Source organism: Pan troglodytes, chromosome 5 (assembly GCF_028858775.2).
Source record: "Pan troglodytes isolate AG18354 chromosome 5, NHGRI_mPanTro3-v2.0_pri, whole genome shotgun sequence".
In the NCBI taxonomy this organism is placed as follows: Eukaryota; Metazoa; Chordata; class Mammalia; order Primates; family Hominidae; genus Pan; species Pan troglodytes.
In genome coordinates this window covers 160,473,849-160,498,194 of record NC_072403.2, presented here as the reverse complement: position 1 = coordinate 160,498,194, position 24,346 = coordinate 160,473,849, and the positions used below count along the sequence as shown (strand labels likewise).

The 24,346-nt window shown below is 41.0% G+C and overlaps 1 pseudogene; it reads left to right on the top strand.

Moving 5' to 3' along the window:
• The first annotated feature begins 22,097 nt into the window (after nt 1-22,097).
• On the top strand, nt 22,098-22,433 carry LOC100608372 (small nuclear ribonucleoprotein E-like; annotated as a pseudogene).
• Nucleotides 22,434-24,346: the final 1,913 nt, after the last annotated feature.

The window sequence follows — 24,346 nt, the reverse complement described above, 5'->3', positions numbered from 1 at the left end:
GTTCAATTTGCTTTGCCCAAATCCATCACAGAAATTACTATTTATGGCAGCTGTAAGCCTTATAAAATGTGTTTCTTAAAGGATAAGAGTTGAAAGTCGAAATTACTCCTTGATCCATGGGCTGAAGAATGAATGTTGTATTCACAGGCATGAAAACAACATTTATTTCCTTGCACATCTCTATCAGAACTGTTGTGTGACTAGCTGCATTGTCAATGAGTGGTAATATTTTGAAAGACATCTGTTTTTCTGAGTAGTAGGTCTTAACAGTGGGCTTAAAATATTCAGTAAATCATGCTATAAACAGATATGCTGTCATCCAGATCCTGTTGTTTCTTTATATAGCACAGGCGGAGTAGATTTAGCATAATTCGTAAGGGCCCTAGGATTTTCAGAATGCTCAATGAACATTGGTTTCAACTTCAAGTCACCAGCTGCATTAGACCCTAACGAGAGTCAGCCTGTCCTTCAATGCTTTGAAGCCAGGCATTCGCTTCTCCTCCTATGAAACTCCTGGATGCCATCTTCTTCCAATAGAAGGCTGTTTAATCTACATAGAAAATCTGTGGTTTAGCCGGGCATGGTGGCTCACGCCTGTAATCCCAGCACTTTGGGAGGCCGAGGCGGGAGGATCACGAGGTCAGGAGATCAAGACCATCCTGGCTAACATGGTGAAACCCCTTCTCTACTAAAAATACAAAAAATTAGCTGTGCGTGGTGGCGGGTGCTTGTAGTCCCAGCTACTCAGGAGGCTGAGGCAGGAGAACGGCGTGAACCCGGGAGGTGGAGCTTGCAGTGAGCCGAGATCGCGCCACTGCACTCCAGCTTGTGAGACAGTGAGACTCCATCTCAAAAAAAAAAAGAAAAGAAAATCTGTGGTTTAGTGTAACCACTTTCATCAATGATCTTAGCTGTCTCTCCTGGATAACTTGCTGCAGCTTCTACATCAGCATTTACTGCTTTACTTTCCACTTTTATGTAATGGAAATGGCATCTTTCCTTAAACCTCGTGAACCAATCTCTGCTAGCTTCAAACTTTTCTTCTTCAGCTTTATTACCTCTCTCAGCCTTCATAGAATTGAAGAGTTAGGGCCTTGTTCTGGATTAGGCTTTGGCTTAAGAAAATCTTGGGGCTTGTTTGATCTTCTGTCCAAACCACACAAACTCTCCATGTCAGCAATAAGACTGCTTTACTTTCTTAACATTTGTGTGTTCACTGGAGTTGCACTTATAATTTCCTTCAGGAACTTTTCCTTTGCATTCACAACTTGGCTAACTGATGCAAAAAGCCTAGCTTTCAGCCTATCTCAGATTTTGACATGCCTTCCTCACTAAGCTTAATCATTCCTAGCTTTTGATTTAAGGGTGAGACTTGTAACTCTTTCTTTCACTTGAACACGTTAAAGACATTGTAGGGTTCTGAATTGGCCTAATTTCAATATTATTGTATCAGGGAATAGGGAAACCCAGCAAAAGAGATATAAGGGGGAACAGCAGATTGGTGGAGCAGTCGGAACACATACAACAGTTATTGAAGTTTGCCCTCTTATCTGAGCATGGTTGGTGGTACCTCAAAACAATTGCAATTGAAACATCAAAGATCACTGACCACAGATTACCATAATAGCTATAAAAATAGTTCAAAAGTTTGAAATATGGGAGAATTCAGTTGTCTACAGTCAGAGCTCTGATCTCACCCTGGGACAGGGCCTCCTGTGGGGAGGGACAGCCACCATCTTTGTGGTTCAATCAACTCAGTGGTTCCAGCCTGCCAGCTTTGGAAAGTCCAAATGGTCCAGATAAGAAAAGTCTCCCAGTGCAGCACAGCCACTTTGCCAGATTGTGGCCAGACTGCTTCTTTAGGCAGGACCCAGATCCATTCCTCCTCACTGGGCAGGACCTCGCAGCCAGAGCTTCAGCCACTCCAACCAGTTTTCCATAAACAGAGCTCTAATTTCCCCCTGGAACAAAGTGCCCAGGGGGTGGAGCAGGCACCACCTTGGCTGTTTGGACTTCTCACTCAGCCCAGCCTGTGGGTCCTGGAGACCCCATACCAATCGAGGCTGAAGGGATCCCCAACACAGCACACCTGCTCTACCAAAAAGCAGCTGGATTGCTTACTTAAGTGAATCCCTGATCCCATTCCTACTGACTTGGTGAGACCTCCCAATAGGAGTCTCCAGCCACCTCTTACAGGCACATTTGGGCTGGCGAAAGGTCAGTATCCCCCTAGGATGGAGCTTCCAGAGGAAAGAGCAGACTGCCATCTTTGCTGTTTCACACGTTTCACTGGTGATACCTCCAGGTAGAGGAAAAACCGAGGCAACTAGGGTATTAAATAGTTCCCCAATAAACTGCAGCAGCCCTATGAAAGAGCAACCTGACTGTTAAAAGAAAAACAAACAGAAAACAACGACAACAACATCAACAAAAAAGACCCCACAGAAACCCCATTCAAAGGTCAGCAACCTCAAAGATCAAAGGTAGATAAGCCCACAAAGACAAGAAAGAATCAACACCAAAATGCTGAAAACTCAAAAAGCCAGAGAGCCCTTTCTCCTCCAAATGACCACAACACTGCTCCAGCAAGGGCTCAGAACTGGGCTGAGGCTGAAATGGCTGAAATGACAGAAGTAGACTTCAGAATATGGATAATAATGAACTTCACTGAGCTAAAGGAGCATGTTGTAACCTAATGCAAAGAAGCTAAGAATCGTGATAAAACAATACAGGACTGGTAGCCAAAATAACCAGTTTGGAGAGGAACATAACTGACCTGATGGAACTGAAAAACACAACACGAGAACTTCACAGTGCAATCACAGGTATCAATGGCAGAATAGGCCAAGCAGAAGAAAGAATCTCAGAGCTTGAAGACTACCTTTCTGAAATAAGACAGGCACACAAGAATAGAGAAAAAAGAATAAAAAGGAACAAACAATACCTCTGAGAAATATGAGATTATGTAAAAAGACCAAACCTACGACTGATTGGGGTACCAGAAAGAGACAAGGAGAATGGAACCAAGTTGGGAAACATACTTCAGGATAGTATCCAGGAGAACATCCCCAACCTAGCAAGACAGGAAAACATTCATATTCAGAAAATGCAAAGAATCCCAGTAAGATGCTCCATGAGAAGATCAACCCCAAGACACATAATCACCAGTTTCTTCAAGGTCGCAATGAAAGCAAAAATGTTAAGAACAGCCAGAGAGAAAGGCCAGGTCACCTACAAAGGGAAGCCCATCAGACTAACAGTGGACCTCTCAGCAGAAACCCTACAAGCCAGAAAAGACTGGGGGCCAATATTCAACATTTTTAAGGAAAATAATATCCAACCCAGAATTTCATCTCCAGCCAAATTAATCTTCATAAGTGAAGGAGAAATAAGATCCTTTTTAGACAAGCAAGTGCTCAAGGAATTGATCATCACCAGACATGCCTTGCAAGAGTTCCTGAAGGAAGCACTAAATATGGGAAGGAAAAACTGTTAGCAGCCACTACAAAAGCACACTGAAGTACACAGACCAATGACACTATGAAGCAACTACATAAACAAGTCTGCAAAATAAACAGCTAGCATCATGATGACAGGATCAAATCCACACATAATAATACTAACCTTAAATGTAAATGGCCTGAATTCACCAATTAAAAGACATAGAATGGCAAGCTGGATGAAGAACCAAGACCCATCAGTATGTTGTCTTCAACAGACCCATCTCACATGAAAAGACACACATAGGCTCAATATAAAGGGATGGAGGAAAATTTACTAAGCAAATGGAAAACAGAAAAAAGCAGGGGTTCCACTCCTAGTTTCTGAAAAAACAGACTTTAAACCAACAAAGATAAAAAAAGACAAAGAAGGGCATTACATAATGTTAAAGGGTTCAATTCAATAAGAAGAGCCAACTATCCTAAATATATATGCACCCAATACAGAAGCACCCAGATTTATAAAGCAAGTTCTTAGATACCTTCAAAGAGACTTAGACACCCACACAAGAATAGTGGGAGACTTTAACACCCCATTGACAATATTAGACAGATTATCAAGGCAGAAAATTAACAAAGATATTCAGGACCTGAATTCAGCTCTGGATCAAGTAAACCTCATAGATAGCTACAGAACTCTCCACCCAAAACCAACAGAGTAAACATTCTCCTCATCACCACATGACACTTATTTTAAAATTGGTCACATAATCAGAAGTAAAACACTCTTCAGCAAATGCAAAAGAACTGAAATCATAACAAATAGTCTCTCAGACCACAGCACCATCAAATTAGAATGGAAGATTAAGAAATTCAGTCAAAATCACACAACTGCATGGAAATGGAACAATCTGCTCCTGAATGACTCTTGGGTAAATAATGAAATTAAGGCAGAAACCACGAAGATCTTTAAAACTAACGAGAGCAAAGATAAAACATGTGAGAATCTCTGGGACATAGCTAAAGCAGTGTTAAGAGGGCAATTTATAGCACTAAATACCTGCATCAAAAAGCTGGAAAGATCTCAAATTGACAACCTAACATCTCAACTAAAAGAACTAGAGAAACAAGAGCAAACAAACACCAAAACTAGCAGAGGACAAGAAATACCAAGATCAGAGCTGAACTGAAGGAGATAGAGACACGAAAAACCCTTCAAAAAATCAAGGAATCCGGGAGCTTTTTTTCTGAAAAAATTAATAAAATAGATAGACCACTAGCTACACTAATAAAGAAGAGAGAATATTCAAATAACACAACCAGAAATGATAAGGGGGCTGTCATCACTGACCCCACAGAAATACAAACAACCATCAGAGAATACTATAAACACCTCTATGCACATAAACTAGAATATCTGGAAGAAATGGATAAATTCCTGGACACATACACCCTCCCAGGACTGAGCCAGGGAGAAACTGAATCCCTGAATAGAAACAATAATGAGTTCTGAAATTGAGGCAATAATAAAGAGTCTACCAACCAAAGAAAGCCCAGGAGGTACAAAGAAGGATTCTATCAGAGGTACAAAGAAGAGCTGGTACCATTTCTACTGAAACTATTCCAAAAAAATTGAAAAGGAGGGACTCCTCCCTAACTCTATGAGGCCAGCATCATCCTGATACCAAAATCTGGCAGATTGAAACCAAAGAAAAGAAATGAAAAGAAAACTTCAGGCCAGTGTTCTGATGAACATCAATGCAAAAATCCTCAATAAAATACTGGCAAACTGAATCCAGCAGCTCATCAAAAAACTTATCCACAACAATCAGGTAGGCTTCATTCCCAGGATGCAAGTTTGGTTCAACCTACAGAAATCAATAAATGTGATTCATCACATAAACAGAACTAAAGACAAAAAACACATGATTATCTCAATAGATGCAAAAAAGGTCTTTGATAAAATTCAACATCCCTTCATGTTAAAAACTCTCAATAAACTAGGTATCGAAGGAACATAACTCAAAATAATAAAAGCCATATATGACAAACCCACAGCCAATATCATACTGAATGGGCAAAAGCTGGAAGCATTCCTTTTGAAAACCAGCACAAGACACAGATGCCCGTCTCTCACAACTCCTTTTCAACATAGTATTGGAAGTTCTGGCCAGGAAAATCAGGCAAGAGAAATAAATAAAGCGTATTCAAATCAGAAGAGAGAAAGTCAAACTATCTTTTTTTGCAGATGACATAATCCTATATCTAGAAAACCCCATTATCTCAGCTCAAAGGCTTCTTAAGCCGATAAGCAACTTTGGCAAAGTCTCAGGATACAAAATCAATGTGCAAAAATAGCTAGCATTCCTATACACCAACAACAGGCAAGTAGAGAGCCAAATCATGAATAATCTCCCATTTACAATTGTCACAAAAAGAATAAAATACCTAGGAATACAGCTAACAAGGGAAGTGAAGTTCTCCTCTTCAAGGAGAACTACAAACCACTGCTCAAAGTAATCAGAGATGACACAAACAAATGGAAAAACATTCCATGCTCATGGAAAGAAAGAATCAATATCGTGAAAATGGCCATACGGTCCAAAGCAATTTATAGATTCAATGCTGTTCCCATTAAATTACCATTGACATTCTTCACAGAATTAAAGAAAACTATTTTAAAATTTATATGGGACCCAAAAAGCTCCCAAATAGCCAAGACAATTCTAAGCAAAAATAACAAAGCTGGAGGCATCACACTACCCAACTTCAAACTATACTACAAGGCTACAATAACCAAAACAGCATGGTACTGGTACAAGAAGACCAATGGAACAGAATAGACACATAGACCAATGGAACATAATAGAGAACCCAGAAATAAGACTGTACACCTACAACCATCTGATCTTTGACAAATCTGATCAAAACAAGCAATGAGGAGAGGATTCCTTATTTAATAAGTGGTATTGGGAGAACTGGCTAACCATATGCAGAATATTGAAACTGGACCCCTTCTTTATACCATATACAAAAATGAACTCAAGATGGATTAAAGACTTAAATATAAAACGTACAACTGGCTGGGCATGGTGGCTTACACTGGTAATCCCAGCACTTTGGGAGGCAGAGGCGGGTGGATCACCTGAGGTTGGGAGATCGAGACCAGCCTGACCAACATGGAGAAATCCTGTCTCTACTAAAAATACAAAATTACCTGGGCGTGGTGGCCCATGCGTGTAATCCCAGCTACTCTGGAGGCTGAGGCAGGAGAATCACTTGAACTCGGGAGGTGGAGGTTGCAGTGAGCCAAGATCGCGCCATTGCCCTCCAGCCTGGGCAACAAGAGTAAAACTCCATCTCAAAAACAAACAAAAAAACAAAACCTAAAATTATAAAAACTCTAGAAGAAAATCTAGATAATACCATTCAGGACATAGGTATAGGCAAAGATTTCATGACAAAGACACCAAAATCAATTGCAACAAAGCAAAAATTGACAATGCCATCTAATTAAACTAAAGAGCTTCTGCACAGCAAAGGAAACTATCATCAGAGTGAACAGACAACCTACAGAATGGGAGAAAATTTCTGCAATCTCTCCATCTGACAAAAGTCTAACATCCAGCATCTACAAGGCACTTAAACAAATTTACAAGAAAAAAACAAATAATCCCATTAAAAAGGATATAAACAGACACTTCTCAAGAGAAGACATACATGCACAACATAGGAAAAAAAGCTCAACATCACTGATCATTAGAGAAATGCAAATCAAAACCCCAATGTGATACCATCTCAAGCAAGTCAGAATGAAGATTATTAAAAAGTCAAAAAACAACAGAATGCTGACAAGGTTGTGGAGAAAAAGGAACACTTTTACACTTTTGGTGAGAGTGTAAATTAATTCAGCCTTTGTGGAAGACAGTGTGGTGATTCCTCAAAGACCTAGAGGCAGAAATACCATCTGACCCAGCAATTCCATTACGGGGCATATACCCAAAGGAATATAAATTATTATATTATAAAGATACATGTAATAGTTGTATGTTCATTGCAGCACTATTCACAATAGCAAAGACATGGAATCAACCAAATGCCCATCAATGATAGACTGGATAAAGAAAATGTGGCACATATACGCCATGGAATACCATGCCACCATAAAAAGGAATGAGATCGTGGTTTTTGCAGGGACGTGAATGGAATTGGAAGCCATTATCCTCAGCAAACTAATGCAGAAACAGAAAACCAAGTATTTCATGTTCTCACTTATAAGTGGGAGCTGAATGATGAGAACACATGGATACATGGTGAGGAACAAAACACAACTGGAGCTTGTCAGAGGGTGTGAGGTGGGAGGAGGAAGAGCATCAGGAAGAATTGCTAATGGATGCTGGGCTTAATACCTAGGTGATGGTATTTCTGGTAGTTAGACAGGCATGAGTGGAACAGGAGAGGGCTCTTTTCCACCCACTGGGAATGTCGAGTGATGGTTTGGCAGTTATCACATTGCCTTTCTAAAAGCAATGAATTGGAAGCCAGTGCCAGGAAGGAGCCATTTCCTGATGGTCAACACCTGCCCAACTAAAGTGCTATTTGGATTCATATGCCAGGGAGAAACAACTTCCCAGCACATGCATTAAGACAAAATGGTGGAGTATGACCTTCCGAGGGCATACCGCCAGCGAAGGGAAGAAAGTCTCAGATGGTCATGCGTACAACTTCCTAACCACACCGTACGTGCGCTCCTCCCAATGGTAAGGAGAGCACTGTGCATACTGGCAGCCCACCCTCAGGGAAGAATCATGGGAAAGGGGCCAGCCTGGAAAGTCCTAGGATCAAGGTTAAACAGAGCACTTGATCTGAGTGCCCACTTGGGTCTCTTCCAAGCATAGTTTTCTTTCTTTCTTTCCTGTTCTAAAGCCTTTTAAAAGAAACTTCCACTCTTGCTCTGAAACTCGCCTTGGTCTCTTTTTCTGCCTTATGCCTCTCTGTCTACTTCTTTCTTCTGAGGAGGCAAGAATTGAGGTTGCTGCAGACCCATACGGATTCACCTCTGGTAATTCGAATACCTTCCACCAGTAACGATGGGATGATCTGTGCAGCAAACCACCATGGCACACATTTACCTGTGTATCAAACCTGCACATCCTGCAAATGTACCCCTGAACTTAAAATAATAGTTGGGGAAAAAAATTTTAAGTATGATCCTCCCCCCCACCAAAAAAAAAAGAAATATGTGAGAATTCTTCAAATGTGACACGAAGACATGAAGTGAGAACATGCTGTTGGAAAAATGGTGCCAATAAACTTGCTGGATGCAGGGTTGCCCCAAGCCTTCAATTCGTGAAAAATGTAGTATGTGTGAAGTGCAACGAAGCAGAGAGCAATAAAATGAGGTATGCGTGTCCTTGATGATCTTATCAAGTTTGAGGAGTGAGCTCCCTGGCTTAGTCAGGGAACCACACGTGGAGGGTTACAAGCTATTTCAAAGGACTAGGGGATAAAAACCAAGCACAGTACAAATGGTTTTAAGAGCCTGCATCATTCAGGAAGTTGCCAGAAGGAAGTGAGGACTTAAGGATAAATATTAATGGTGCTGGCATAAAAACAGACACACAGACAAGTGGAACAGAATAGAGAGGCCAGAAATCAATCCAATATATATGGTCTACTAATTTTCCACAAGGGCACCAAGAGGATATTTGCCTCTTCAATAAATGGTGCTAAGGAAACTGGATTTCTACATGCAAATAAATAAAATTGGGACTTTATCTTACACCATACATATAAATTAACTCAAAACATATAAAATATCTGCATGTAAGACCTGAAACCATAAACTTTTTAGAAAAACACATAGGAGACAAGCTCCTAGACATTGGTTTTGGAAATGATTTTTTTTTTTTTTTTTTGAGACAGAGTCTTGCACTGTTGCCCAGGCTGGAGTGCAGTGGTGTGATCTTGGCTCACTGCAAGCTCCGCCTCCCGGGTTCACGCCATTCTTCTGCCTCAGCCTCCCGAGTAGCTGGGACTACAGGCGCCCGCCACCACGCCCAGCTAATTTTTTGAACTTTTTTAGTAGAGATGGGGTTTCACCGTGTTAGCCAGGATGGTCTTGATCTCCTGACCTCGTGATCCGCCCGCCTCGGCCTCCCATGATTTGTTAAATATTACACCAAAAGCTCAGGCTACTAAAGCAAAAATAAATAAATAAATGGGACTACATCAAACTAAAAGGCTCCTGCACAACAAAGGAAAAAACCAGCAAAATGAAAAGGCAACCTACAGACTGGGAAAAAATATTTGCCAACCACATATCTAATAAGGGGTTAATGCCCAAAATGTATAAGGAACTCTTACAACTCAATAGCAGAAAAACAAATAATCCAATTAAAAATGGGCAAAGGACTTGAACAGAATTTTCTCCAAAGAAGACATAAAAATGGCCAACATGTATATGAAAAAGTGCTCAACATCACAATCAGGGAAATGCAAATTAAAACCACTATGAGATAATGCCTCACACCTGTTAGGGTGGCTGTTATCAAATAGATGAGAGACAACAAATGTTGATGGGAGTGTGGAGAAAAGAAAACCCTCGTACATTGCTGGTGGGAATGAAGATTGGAACATTATAAAAAAAAACAGCATGGAAGTTCCTAAAAACATTAAAAATAAAACTATGACATGATCCAGCAGTTCCTCTTCTGGGGGTATACCCAAAAGAGATGAAATCACCGCCTTGTAAAGATATCTACACTCCCATGTTAATTGCAGCATTATTCATCATAATTAAGAGATGGAAACAACTTAAGTGTCCACTGGAGGATAAATGGATAAAGAAAATGTGGCATATGTATATCAGTGGAAAGTAACCACTATACTATCTATACGTGTCTCATAACATCATGTTGTAAACCTCAAATATACCAAATACAATTTATTTTTACTAAAAGGATAAGCAAATCATAGAGAAGTGGTTGAACTCCTCCCCCAAAAAGCACACATACAGGCACTCCAAGGCAGACCAAAGCACACAGCCTGGGCTGAGAAGGGGACTAGATCCCTAAGGGAAGACGTTGGGACAAGAGCCACTTACTCTAATCCTGTGGTGTCAAAGCAGGACCTGAATATGCCATACTGGCCAGTGGGGTCCACAGAAACTGAAGAGCACATGTCCAGTCCAGCCCCACAGCTGCCCTGCAAGAATTTGGGGTGGCTGTTGCCAGATTTACCTATTTTTCAATAGAAATGGCAACACCGGACTCTTTTCATTCTAAAATGTTGATACTTAATGTTTACAAAACGTAACACTACAAGTGAAACAAAACATGTGCATGGGCCAAATTGACCCCAGGTGGACAATCTATGACTCGGGATTAGGTCCACATGGCACAGTCACCTACAGAGAATTGTCTGTGTCAAATCGGAGTCCGGCAGCCGCCACTCAGGACGCTTTTCTATGCATGTACAGATAATCTTTACTTGTGAGCTGGGAGGGCTGATGCCCTGGATCTCAACAAACATTAACCAAAACAGATGAAGGTGACATGGTGATGGATTACTGCTGGAACTGTCTTCATCATGAGGTGATGTCCTCATTCTTCCCTAAGGCGACGTCCTCATTCTTCCCTAAGGCAGGCAGAGCTCAAACAAAGTCGCTGCCTCATTTCCACAGAACTCCTTGCTGCTTGGAGGGCCACTGCCTCCTTCACACTGTCCCCAGGAGCAGCGCTGTGGAGCTGCCCCGTGTCACTCGAAGGGCGTCAGCACCACTGTGTGGTCAGGCTTCATAGCTCCGCACAGGCTGCTGGAATAAACCAGAACCCAGAAAATGTGATTTTCTTAAGTTGCATTGATGACAACTGAATTGAATTGAATTAAAAATACAATTAGCTTGATATGTATACAAATTCAGTGGGAAACGCTTTTGTAGATTCAAAGAATCTTTTGGGGAAGTAGGTAACCCATGCCCAGCCTGAATTTCTAAATTCTTGTATACATTCAGAACGATGAGTACCAGGTTTTCTGAATCACAAAGCTGAACGTGTGAGCAAGAGGTCCGAGGGCACCCATTTAGACTTTGCTTCAGGAGTGGGAATTCCCCTCACCAATAACCGCATGAATCTCAGGGCAGAGTTGGGGGAAGAAAGTTAAGAACCATATACACATAAAAAGAATGAGCTTATTAAGGAAAAAAATAACTTTACTTTAAAAATTATTATTTTAAATTATTAATTATTTAAAATCATTTGATTAAAATTATTAAATATTACATATGTTTAAAATATAAATTATGATCTATCTTAATTTCTGTTTAAATTAAAATATTAAATGATTATATGTATCAATTTTCATAATTATTAAAATATTGTTTAATTGTTTAAAATGAATAACAACAGAAAACAAACTTCATAAATATCAAAAACAACAGATTTCTTCTATAACAATATAGATCATTGTATAGATGTGTTCAAGAAGAGGGGGAACAAAAGAACTGGGGGTGAAATGGGAAAGAAAGACAAGGAGTTTTGGGGGACAAATATAAAACTGTCTACAGTTAAAGACTCCACTCCTCCAAGCTGTTGAAGCTGCCAACCAGATGGAATTCTTAGCGAGCCATTAAGCCTCTTTTAGTCCCAGCTTCCTTTCCTACAAAAACGGGAATTACATAGCTGACCCTATCTATCTACCAAATATGCTGTCAAAAGGCTTAATAGGATTTTTGTGAAGGCATTGGAAAATTATAAAGTATATAAGACAGTACGGTATTTACAATAATATAGCTTTAGTAATATACATGGAAAAAAACATAGAAGAGGACAAAAGTAGGTTGAGGGGGCCAAAGAGTGGCGTGGGTGGCTCTTCTGGTTCTGCCTGCTGTGATGTGGCCATCAGAACAAATTTTCTCCAGCTATCTCTTGCCTGTAAAATTCAAGTTGTCTCAGTAGTCTTTTGAATGGTCCTGATCAGCTGTATTTCAGACTTTATACTTTACATTTTACTTTTATTTTTCTGAGTCTCACCCTGTTGCCCAGGGTCTCACTCTGTTGCCCAGGCTGGAGTACAGTGGTGCGATCACAGCTCACTGCAGCCTCCACTTGCTGGGCTTAAGTGATCCTCCCACCTCAGCCTGCCGAGTAGCTGGGACTACAGGCACACGCCACCATGCTTGGCTAATTTATTAATTTTTTTGTAGAGATGAGATATCACTATGTTTTCCAGGCTGTTTTCAAAATGAAGCTCAAATTATGCACCCGCCTCAGCCCTCCAAAGTGCTGGGATTACAGGTGTGCACCACTGTACCTGGTCCAAAGTTGACATTTTAAATAATGCCTGTTCTGACATGGAGTGTTGAAAAGTGTTACGTGTATGAAGAAATTTAGACATTTACATTGACGTGAACTTTGAATTTCTGTGACATTGAAGATTCCTTATCCATTACTTTTTATCAGAGATTGTTTTCCTCCCATTGTAAGTGCCTAAGAGTTAGATTCAGGATCAGCATTTGCTTAGTTACTCTATATTATTGCTTGTATAGCTTAAATGTATGTATGGCAGTTCTAAGAAAGAACAGTGTGTAGGTAAAAGCAGCCTGAAACCATGAACTTCAGGATAGACACAGCCTCCTTGACCCACAGTTACTCTGGTACAATGACACTGTCAAACACTACTTTCATCTTATCACTTCTTATGGTTCTCCAGTGACTTAAAGGAATCTAAACTCTTTGTGGCAAACCAACCTCTTGACTGTCTTGCTCCAACCCACTTTTCCATCTAGTTCTGCAATCAGCCTAGGATAATGCAGCATAACACTATATAGCAGCCCAGAAAGCAAATGGTTTAGACTGTATGTGGAGAATGGGCATGACAGGGGGGTCTTTAGAGAAATATAAACAATAATAAAAGGATAGACCATCTGATATTCTTCAGCATTTGAAAAAATCCATTGATAGCTAAATAATCCAAAGCAGAAAAAAAATTAAGTCTCAGTATATAGAAAGGAAAACCATGATAATTTCAGGAAAACAAAACATTTTGCAAGAATGAAAACATAATAGTGGATTACTTAGGTTTTGCAATCAATGTTATTTACAGGAACCTACTAATGTCAATTACCTGTACCTTTATTGCTTTGGCTAAAAGTGGGATATAACTACCATGGGATTGGAAAGAAAGGAAGAAGGGTAGGGAATAGAGAAATACTAAATTTCCATCTAGCATAACAGAATCAATAGATAATGTTCCAGTTAACAAAAATAGTTCTGTAAGTATACTATTTAGAAATCTAGAAATAAATGTCATCTCATTCATTATACCGATTATAAAGGTCTATTTTCATGTTCTAGATATTCAATTTGAAAATGTCTTGCTTTTCCAGGAAGCTTTACACAGCCAATTGCCAATTTCTCAAGGCACCCTATACACCTAGGTTAAGGTTCTTTGTTTCAGAAAATGGATCTGAGTGCCTATTTTGAGTCGTTTCTTGATAATTTTGAATTCTTTGGACCAACTTCTTATAAAATATAAATGGTTTTTTTTCTACCATATCATTATAGAGTTGACAAATCACTCTGGGACCACTTGTCCATGGTGTCACTTTCTGGTTGGTTGTTCATTGGGCTTGCATGATTAGTGTTGACTTGTCTATTCCATGAGGATCCTTTCAGTGAAATTTGGCAATATGATCTTGAAAACCACTTCCGTGGTCACATAGAAACAACAATGCCTTGGAAACTCACCAGAGAACAAATGAATGAGGGACACTGTCACCTCCTGCCCTGCGATGTTGTGGAACTCTTTCCTTGGGGTTGGCAGTGACATGAGGCAACTGACCTAATGATAGTGTCAGTGGTGACCCCTACATATAACATTAGTCACAATTTGTTTATTTTTAATATAAAGATTAAATATGCACAGACGTTCTCTATTTTTACCCTTCATTCTAGTGAATTGCCTTTCATACCCCACTCTGCATTGCAAGGTGTGTCGTTAAAGGGCCAATCTCCATGCTCTGCTTCTCAGCATTTTGCAAAATGTCCCTGAGTCAGAAGGGAGGGAGCATGGGCCACTGAGGTCTCTAAAGGAAAAATGGAGCTTTGGCCAGGGTGGAGCAAGGGAGTCATTTCCTTGAGTTCTTTTGCTTTACCTTAAAATGTTATGCAGTTTGTTTTCTATTTAAGAACGTTATACCTATGCATGCATTAAGCAAACACATTTGCATCAAACTCAAAGTGATAATTCAGGCAGAAGCCTGCTTGTTGTTCTAGTATCTCATTTTTGAAGCATATCTGTAGGATAAAGGAATAAGGGTGATTTGAAATTATCACTAAGGAAAGCCAGCTATTGACCAAATTCATTCAAATGTTCTCCAGGAAATATCTTTTATTTGAATCACAATGGCAGTTTCTTACATTTTCTTTGCCCTCAGCCTATTCTCCCATTTTTCTGGCACTGTCATCAGGAGCTTCCTGTGGTAGTCAGCCTCCCATGGCCCCCAAAGATCCTCAATCCTGGATGTCTGTGCCTTGCTCAGACCCCTCCCATACTGAGCCAGGGCTGCCCTGGGTGGTGCATTCAATACGGGGAAGGTGATGATGTGTAACTGCAGAGGTGAGGCCATGAGGGGCACTGCAGTACCTGCCTGCTTCTTCCAATAACTTGCTTACTCTGTGGAAGTGAAACAGAATATTCAATGGCTAAGGGAGTACAAAGGTTCATATGTCCGCATTTGTCAATCTATTTGGGAGATGCAAAGACATCCACCAGAGAAGTTTTAATTTCCACTTCGCACTGAGTTAATACCATTAGATTGGATGAACATTGAACACATGAATGCACCCTAATTTTATGTGTATTTATTCATTTCTTGGCGAGTCTAGGGACATAGGATATCACTGTATTGCCCTCAGGCACCATTCGGCCCTGCTAAGTGCTTGTGATCATAATGTAGGAAGCCCAGCCAATGGTGCGCTTCTATTTGCATCTTTGTGAAGGATCAACTTCCGCCCCTAATGCCATTAAAACCAAGCACACAAATAAACCCTTGATCACAGAATCACAAAATGTAAATCAAGATTTTCAGAAACAATGCATCCATATATAATTAGAGCCCTGTCAAGAAAAAATGGCATTTTTATTTGGTAATACATCAAGGGCTTTTGGTACCGTTAATAAAGTAAAACAATTTATTTTCATTATTGTTTATTTTGTCTTCATCTCATACTTTTAAATCTTGTTTGTTTCATAATAGGTATTAGTATAGTAATACACTTAAAATTTGTCAGTAAATAAATGCATCTATATCTGTGGTATGTATTCAAAGCTTTGTGTAATGCATGTAAGGTCAAAAAAGTTTGGGGAGCACTGAGATTATAAGCTATCATTTTTTCAGGGTTTTTTTTTTCAGACAGGGTCTCGTTCTGTTGCTGATGCTAAAATGCAGTGGTGCAATCATAGCTCACTGCAGCCTCAAACTCCCAAACTCAAGCGACCCTCCTGCCACAGCTTCTCAAGTAGCTGGGACTACAGGCACACACCACCGTACCCAGGTATTTAATTTTTTTTCTTTTTAGTAGAGATGAGGACTGCATTACTGAGATGAGGTCACACCATGTTGTCCAGGCTGGTCTCAAACTCCTGAGCTCAAGTCATCCTCCTGCCTCAGCCTTCCAAATTGCTGGGATTACAATTGTGAGCCACCACACCCAGCCACTTTCCAGTGTTTGCATAGGAAATTCTTGGACTAGGGATTGCTCTGTCTAAGATGGCCTAGAAGGAGCCACATTATAGCCTTACTGCTCCTCCCTGTTCACAGCTATGGTCTTAATATCAAACGTGAACTTTACACACTTTATCTCCTTTAGTTCCATGAGGTAATAATTAGCTGTGTTTTACAGATGAGAAAATTGAGAGTCTCTAGGTTTAGTAACTGGGGCTATATTTAACTATAAGTGAACCCAGGTCATACTGACTCCAAAGCACATGTTCTTATTATTACCCTGCCTTGAGTTTCCATAAGAGTAGGACTTCTTACAACTCAATTTTTCATTCCATGCATATTCTGCTTTACTATCCCTAAGATGTATAGTTTTTTGACACTTAAAATCTCAGAAGTTAGGCTGCATCTTATAACTGAGGGGATCTCAGCCCTGCTCCTGCCCAAGTGGCAGTCCTAATGCAGGAGTCGCTGTCTGTACACATGACCTGTGCATGCTTTCTGACATTCTGGGAGCGTGAACGGTCTACTGTAACTGCACATGGTTTCAGCCCACAAGCAATTTAAGGACATGGGAATCCGGCGTGTTGAGAAACATGATCTTTTTTCTAGGTTTAACACCGTTGCTTCCTTTAACCATTCCTAATGGGGTTTTCCTAATAAACCATGCCCAGTTTATTTCATGTCTTTGTTCCATTTCTTTCATCTGTATAGAATGTTCTTCCCTCATTCTCTTCCTGGTTTGTTCTCCTCCAAGACTCAGAGTTCAAGAGTCAGATTTAAGAGTTACCTTCACACTGGGCATGGTGGCTCATGAGCTTGAATCCAGGAGTTTGAGAGCAGCCTGGGCAATGTAATGAGACCTTGTCTTTATGAACTTTTTTTTTTTTTGAGATAGGGTCTTGCTCTGTCGCCCAGTCTGGAGCGCAGTGGTGCAATCATGGCTCACTGTGGCTTCAACCCCGCTGGGCTCAAGTAATCCTCCTATCTCAGCCTCTGAAGTAGCTGGGATCACAGGCGCATGTCACCACATTCAGCTAATTTTTTAAATTTTTAGTAGAGACAAGGTCTCACCATGTTGCCCAGGCTGCTCTCAAACTCCTACACTCAAGCAATCTACCCACCTCAGCCTCCCAAAGTGCTGGGGTTACAGGTGTGAGACAACGCATCTGGCCCCCCAAAAATTAAAAAATTAGCTGAGTGTGGTGCTGTGAGCCTGTAGTCCCAATTACTGGGGAGGCTGATGTGGGAGGATTTCTTGAGCCTTCAAGGCAGAGGCTGCAGTGAGTCGAGATTGTGCCACTGCACTACAGCTTGGGCAACAGAGTGAGACTGTCTCAAAAAAAAAAAAGAGTCACCTTCTTGGTAAAGCAGTCCCACAGCACTTAACTAACACATGTTTCTCCCCTCTCAGTGTCCACTATCACACTTTCAGCTCTTAGAGAGGGGGCCTCAGCCATCGCTATGGCCCTGAACATGTAGAACATGTGTAGGTACCACCCTGAACCCTCATAAAACCTTCATCCCACACATCCCAATCTCTCTCTCTCATGCCCCACCCACTAGTTGAGCTTGCATGTCATGGACAGAGCCCCTTTCTTCCTGTTGGCCTTGCAGTGTGCCCTTCAGTGTGCCCTGTTTTGTCTGGGATTAGTATGTGATGAACTGCTTCTGTTTCTTCATGGGCTCTGTGCAACTGCCTCTTCTGTGTCTCCCCTGACTTCTCTCCTGCTCAGGGCTCTCCTAGAGAGCGGCCATCTTGGTGGGAATAAACTGGTCAGACGAGCCACAAGGGGACCTGCCAGTATCAACAGGTTTTCTGTGAGAGGGACGCCTGGCCATGGGTCACACATTTAAGCATTAGGCTGTCTGCCAGAATAAAGAGGTACCCCACGAAAGGCTCACTGTAAACATCCATGATGAAGTTCCCTGGAGCGCCTCAAGGGCAGGGCTAAAGTTTGTGGCCACTCTCCTGAGAGAGACCACAAGACCAAATTAGAGTAAAACACAACACCTACTGACCAGGGTGTCAACGGTGAAGGGGTCAAAAACACCGCTAAAGAATAGCCTAAGGCTGAGAGTCCTGAAGGAAGAAACACACTTCAAAGGGGGGCCAATTTGTGTCCCCCAGAATACATGCACTGAAGTCCTACTGAGAAGGTGACCTTATTTGGAAGTGAAGCCATCACGGATATAATTAATTAAGTTAGGATAAGGTCATGTGGGAACAGGGTGTGCCCCTAATCCAATATGACTCGTGTCCCTTATGGAAGAAGGAAATGTGGACACAGACGTGCACACAGGGAGAAGAACACCATGTGCAGATGAAGGCAGTGATCGGGATGTTTCCACAAGCCAAGGAATGCCAAAGATTGCCAGCAAAGCCCCAGAAGCAGGAGCAGAGTCTCTCTCCCAGCCCTCTGAAGGAACTAACACTGCCCATACCTCCTACTTAGTTATGCAGCCTCCAGAATGGGAAGACAATGCATTTTTGTTGTTTAAGTCACCCAGTCCGTGGTACTTTGTTACACCAGCCCTACAAAACAACTGCAGAAGCCTCCTTCCCCAAAACTGCTAGTCAGGCCTCACTGGGAAGGTGTGGCTGCTACCCGATGGATGATAGATTAGTTTCCTGAACTGACCCAGGTCAGAATTGGTCCAAGTCACAGGGCTGAGCTGGCAGGAAACAGCCACTGCCTCTCTCAGGCTGGCAGAGGAAGCTTCCAAAAGCCTCCTGCTGGTGCCCGTGGGCTGTGGCTGATAGGCAGGAAAGGGCGACATGGAACTCACTAAGAACTGTAGGGTGCCACCGAAGCTTGGTTCGGGGAGTACCAGTGGATGCCCACCTCCTATGTCACTGGTAGCCGTGCAGGAGGAGCAATGAGAAAGGAAAGGAAGCGTGCTGGGTGCTAGGAAGAGAAGCCCCTTCCTCCTGCATTGGTCCCGCCAGTGCCCTGTATGCACACACAAAGGAGAAACTCACAGTGCTCGGCTTCAGGGTGGGTAAGCGACAAAGAGTCCATTTAGAGCAGAGGGGCAATAAATTGGTAGCCAGCTCACCCCTTCTTCCCTTCAATGTATTTAAAGAATATAAAACAGAATGTATGATTTTGAGAAGGATTTGTTTCCACCAAGGAAGTGGCCAAACAAGGGCTGGGGGGCCACATGGCAAACCTGTTCTCCACGGGGGTTCTGAAGATTTTTTTGGTGCCATGAGCTTCTTTGACTGTCTGGTGAAGCCTGTGTATCTTTTCTCAAAATAATGTTTTTAATATGCATAGTCTAAAATACATAGAATTACAAAGAAACCAATGAAATCAAAACAAAGTAATGTAAATTTTTTTTAAAAAAACAAATTTGTGGCCAGTTGCTGTGGCTCACGCCTGTTATCTCAGCACTTTGGGAAGCCATGGCAGGAGGATCACTTGAGGCCAGGAGTTCAAGACCGTCCTCGACAACATCGCAAGACCTCGTCTCTACAAAATTTTTTAAAAAAATTAGCCAGGCATGGTGTGCACACCTGTAGTCCTAGCTGCTTGGGAGGCTGAGACGGTAGGATCACTTCAGCCCAGAAGTTTGAGGCTGCAGTGAGCTATGATTACGCCACTGCACTCCAGCCTGGGTGGCAGAGTGAGACCCTGTCTCAAAAAAACAAAACGAAACAAAACAAACAAAAAGCAAAACCAAATTTGTGATATAGTTTGATGATTAATTCTATGTGTGAACTTTATGGCATCATGGGGAGCCCAGAGAGCTGGCTAAACATGATTTCTGGGTATGTCTGTGAGGGTGTTTCCAGATGAGGTTAGAATTGAATGGCAGCCTCAGTAAAGCATTGCAGATGGGCATCAGCCAATCTATTGAGGGACCGAATACAACAAAAAGCTGGAGGAAAGGGGAATTTGCTCGCTGTGCCTGACTGTTGAGCACAGACATCTGTCTTCACCCTTCAGTGGAAACTTACACCATTGGTCCCCTGGTTCTCAGAACTGTACCACCAGGCTCCCCAAGTCTCTAGCTTGAAGATGGCAGGTTGTGGGACTTCTTGACCTCCATGATTGTGATAGACAATACCTTATTTTATTTATACACAGACACAGACACACACAAACACAAATACACATGCACATATATATGTATACAGGATAAAATTCCTAAAAAGGAAAATAACTCAAAGTTTAGACAGGGTTTCATTTTAACATTAATGCATTTTGCCTGGTGTTTTTTTAAGTGGAGTCCTTATTTAACAGGAGGAAAGGGCTCTCCTGCCTCCCTGCTTCCATAACCCCGGGATAGACTTCGCCACCTATGGAGTCATCACACCACACTGTCATTAGTGCCCATGTCGATGTTCTCCTCCCTGGACTGAGCTCCCAGGGAGCAAGAATTGACATGCTGCATCATTCCTACCCCACCAACCAGCGCAGCGCCTCCTCCGTGCCAGGGCTCCACAGGTATTTGTTGGATGAAAAGTACACAACAAGAAAGTACGCCAGCACCTATTTTTTTTTCCTTTTTCAGGAGGCTACCCCAAGGGAGAGTGGAATTGAGCAAAAATGGAATGTACAGCCTGGGGACTTTAGGTCTGTGTTCCAGCCTGTGCCTGCCAGCCTTGGCCACTCTGCCCTAACTTCTAGTTCTGCCTTCTGGGATGTTGCTTTGCATAAGCAGGATAGGGCAGATATCTATATCTATAGATATAGATATAGATACACATTTATATTATATTATAGTAATATATATTATATAATATATAAATGTTATATTATTACATAATTATATAATATAATATATAATATAATTATTACATAATTATATAATATATAATATAATTATTACATAATTATATAATATATAATATAATTATTACATAATTATATTATATATAATATAATTATTACATAATTATATTATATATAATATAATTATTACATAATTATATTATATATAATATAATTATTACATAATTATATTATATATAATATAATTATTACATAATTATATAATATATAATATAATTATTACATAATTATATTATATAATATATAATATAATTATTACATAATTATATTATATAATATATAATATAATTATTACATAATTATATTATATAATATATAATATAATTATTACATAATTATATTATATAATATATAATATAATTATATAATTAATATATAATATTATATTTACATTGTATATATTATATATGCACATATGCATATAAAATATAAAATATAAGTATATTATAGGTAATATAATTATATATAACATAAAATTTTACATATACATATAAAATATGTGTGTATATATATGCATATATGTACACATACATATGCATATATGTACACATACATTTTTTTTACCCCCTCTGGAGAACTGTAATACACAAGTGCTTCTATATTACCGCACTAAAAACCAAGATCTAGCAGTGGGTTCAATAGCTACATCATTTCTAAGTAGTGATGAGTACAAATAACATCATGGGCTATTTGTAGCCACTCTGAAGTGACATGAAAATATCTGTGTTTTGAACACTTCCGCTTCTGGTTTATTTATTTATTTTTGAGACAGAGTCTTACTCTGTTGCTCAGGTTGGAGTGCCGTGGCATGATCTCAGCTCACTGCAGACTCTGCCTCCTGGATTCAACCTATCCTCCCACCTCAGACTCTCAAGTAGCTGGGTAGCTGGGATTACAGGCATGAACCATCACAACCAGCTATTTTTTTGTATTTTAGTAGAGAGGGGGTTTCACCGTGTTGGCCAGGCTGGTCTCGAACTCCTGGCCTCAAGCCATTTGCCTGCCTCGGCCTCCCATAGTGCTGAGATTACAGGTGTGAGCCACCATGCCCAGCCCATTTTCGGTTCTTTATTCCAGAAGTTTCTGGCTGAGGTAGCGTGTGGGTCAGTGTGCTTTCTGTGGGATTCCACCATGGTGTACCGCAGCCAGGGCCAGAAAGTGCAGAAGGTTATGGTGCAGCCCATCAACCTCATCTTCAGATACTTACAGAATAGACCCTGGATTCAGGTGTGGGTCTATGAGCAAGTGAATCTGGACAGGAAGCTTTATCATTGGTTTTGATGAGAGTAAGAACCTTGTATTAGATGATGCAGAAGAGATTCATTCTAAAACAAAGTCAAGAAAACAGCTGGGTCGGTTCATGCTAAAAGGAGGTACTATTACTCTGCTACAAAGTGTCTCCAACTAGAAATGATCAATTAAGTGAGAAATGGTTGAGAAGGATACACTTTGTTTTTTAGATGTCCTTTGTCCAATATGAACATTTATTCACATTGTTTTGATTACCCTTATGTCATTACAAGATGACAATAAATGCTGTAGGATTGTTTGAATTGAAAGAAAGAAAGAAAAAGAAAGGAAAGAAAGAAGAATTAAAGAGAGAGAAAGAAGGAAAGGAAGAAAGGAAAGAAAGAAGGAAAGAAAGAAAAGAAAGAGAAAGAAAAGAAAGAAAGAAAAATATCTGTGGTTTGTATGGGTGGTGTCACAGACAGTGCTAATACTGGCAATTGTTGCTTACATTCAGAATTGAAGAAAATGCTAAATTGCAGTCAGAAGTTAGTTGGAAGGAAAAAAATGATAAAATTCTTCTATTCACGTTTGTGGACCCCTGAGTTAAGAATCTCTGTGCAAGAGGCAGTTCCAGCATTAGCATTGAGGTTGACCAAGATTTCACCATATATCAGGCCAGTATTTTTGAGGTTCGCACCAGGGAAACTACCTAAACACAAGTGTCAGCCATTTCTATGTCCTTTATATGCATCAAATACTGTTCTGGAACAGAGGCACCTTTAGATGCCTCTCTGGATGACCCACTGAAAGGCCTCTGCTACTCCTCTTGTCTCTCCCCTGCCATAATTGCTGCCTCCTGCATGAGGAAGCAAACAAAACACAAATGCATGTGGTCTGAAATGTGAGGAAGAGGAAAGTTCCTGGCTTCACAATGCTTGCTCACATGAAAACACAATCATGTACTTCATCATTCTTGGTGGAAGGGTTGTGTGGTTCTGCCCACGCCTTCGCCAAGTGAGTCAGTCAAAGAGGAAATGCTTGTGTATTTGCATGGGTGGTGCTAGGCAGGATAACTGACCCACTGACCACTGGTGAGGATAAAGACATGACTTACTTCCTTCACTGTGTTGCACAGCTTGTAAAGCAACGTCCCAGAAGACAGAACTAGAAGTTAGGGCAGAGTGGCCAAGGCTGGCAGGCACAGGCTGGAGCAGACCTAAAGTCCCCAGGCTGCACATTCCTTTTTTGCTCATTTCCACTCTCCCTTGGGGTAGCCTCCTGAAAAAAGAAAAAAAAAAAAAGGTGCTGGCGTTAACTTTCTGGTTGTGTACTCTTCATCCAACAAATACCTGTGGAGCCCTGGCACGGAGGAGGCGCTGCGCTGGTTGGTGGGGTAGGAATGATGCAGCATGCCAATTCTTGCTTCCTGGGAGCTCAGTCCAGGGAGGAGAATATCGACGTGGGCACTAATGACAGTGTGGTGTGATGACTCTATAGGCTGCGAAGTCTATCCCGGGGCTGTGGAAGCAGGGAGGCAGGAGAGCCCTTTCCTCCCGTTAAATAAGGACTCCACTTTTTAAAAAATGACATGCAAAATGCTTTAATATCAAAATGAAACCCTGTCTAAACTTTGAGTTATTTTCCTTTTTAGGAATTTTATCTTGTACAGAAACATAACCAACAAATATTTAGCCAGGAAGAAAGAAAGGAGACACAGAATGACTTGTCATCACCCTGGAGAAAGCACTCAGTTTCCACCGCCTCTCACTTCCAAGACACTTTTTGTCCAGCCCTACTCCCTGCCAAAGTCAATAAAAACACGAAGAAGTCAAAAATAAGGATAAAACAGTCTATAAAATTCCATAAAGCAACTAAATTTGAAGACAAATTCTGGTTGCCATCCCTTAGAAGTGAGTGAGTTAGTATCTGGCGATGAATGAAGGAAACTGTGACAGAAGCTCAGACCTCTGAGACAGCACTCAGCACAGCCTCTGCCCGCATGGTTTAGCAAGTGCTAGAAGCAGGGCCAAGGCCAGTGTGGCTTAGCATTCTGCTCCCTGGGGAAATCAGGCCAAGAGACATCGCAGCGCTCAGCGTTTGGGTGAAACATGGAGATCTTTCCACTAATATTGATGGAGGGACAGCCTCTT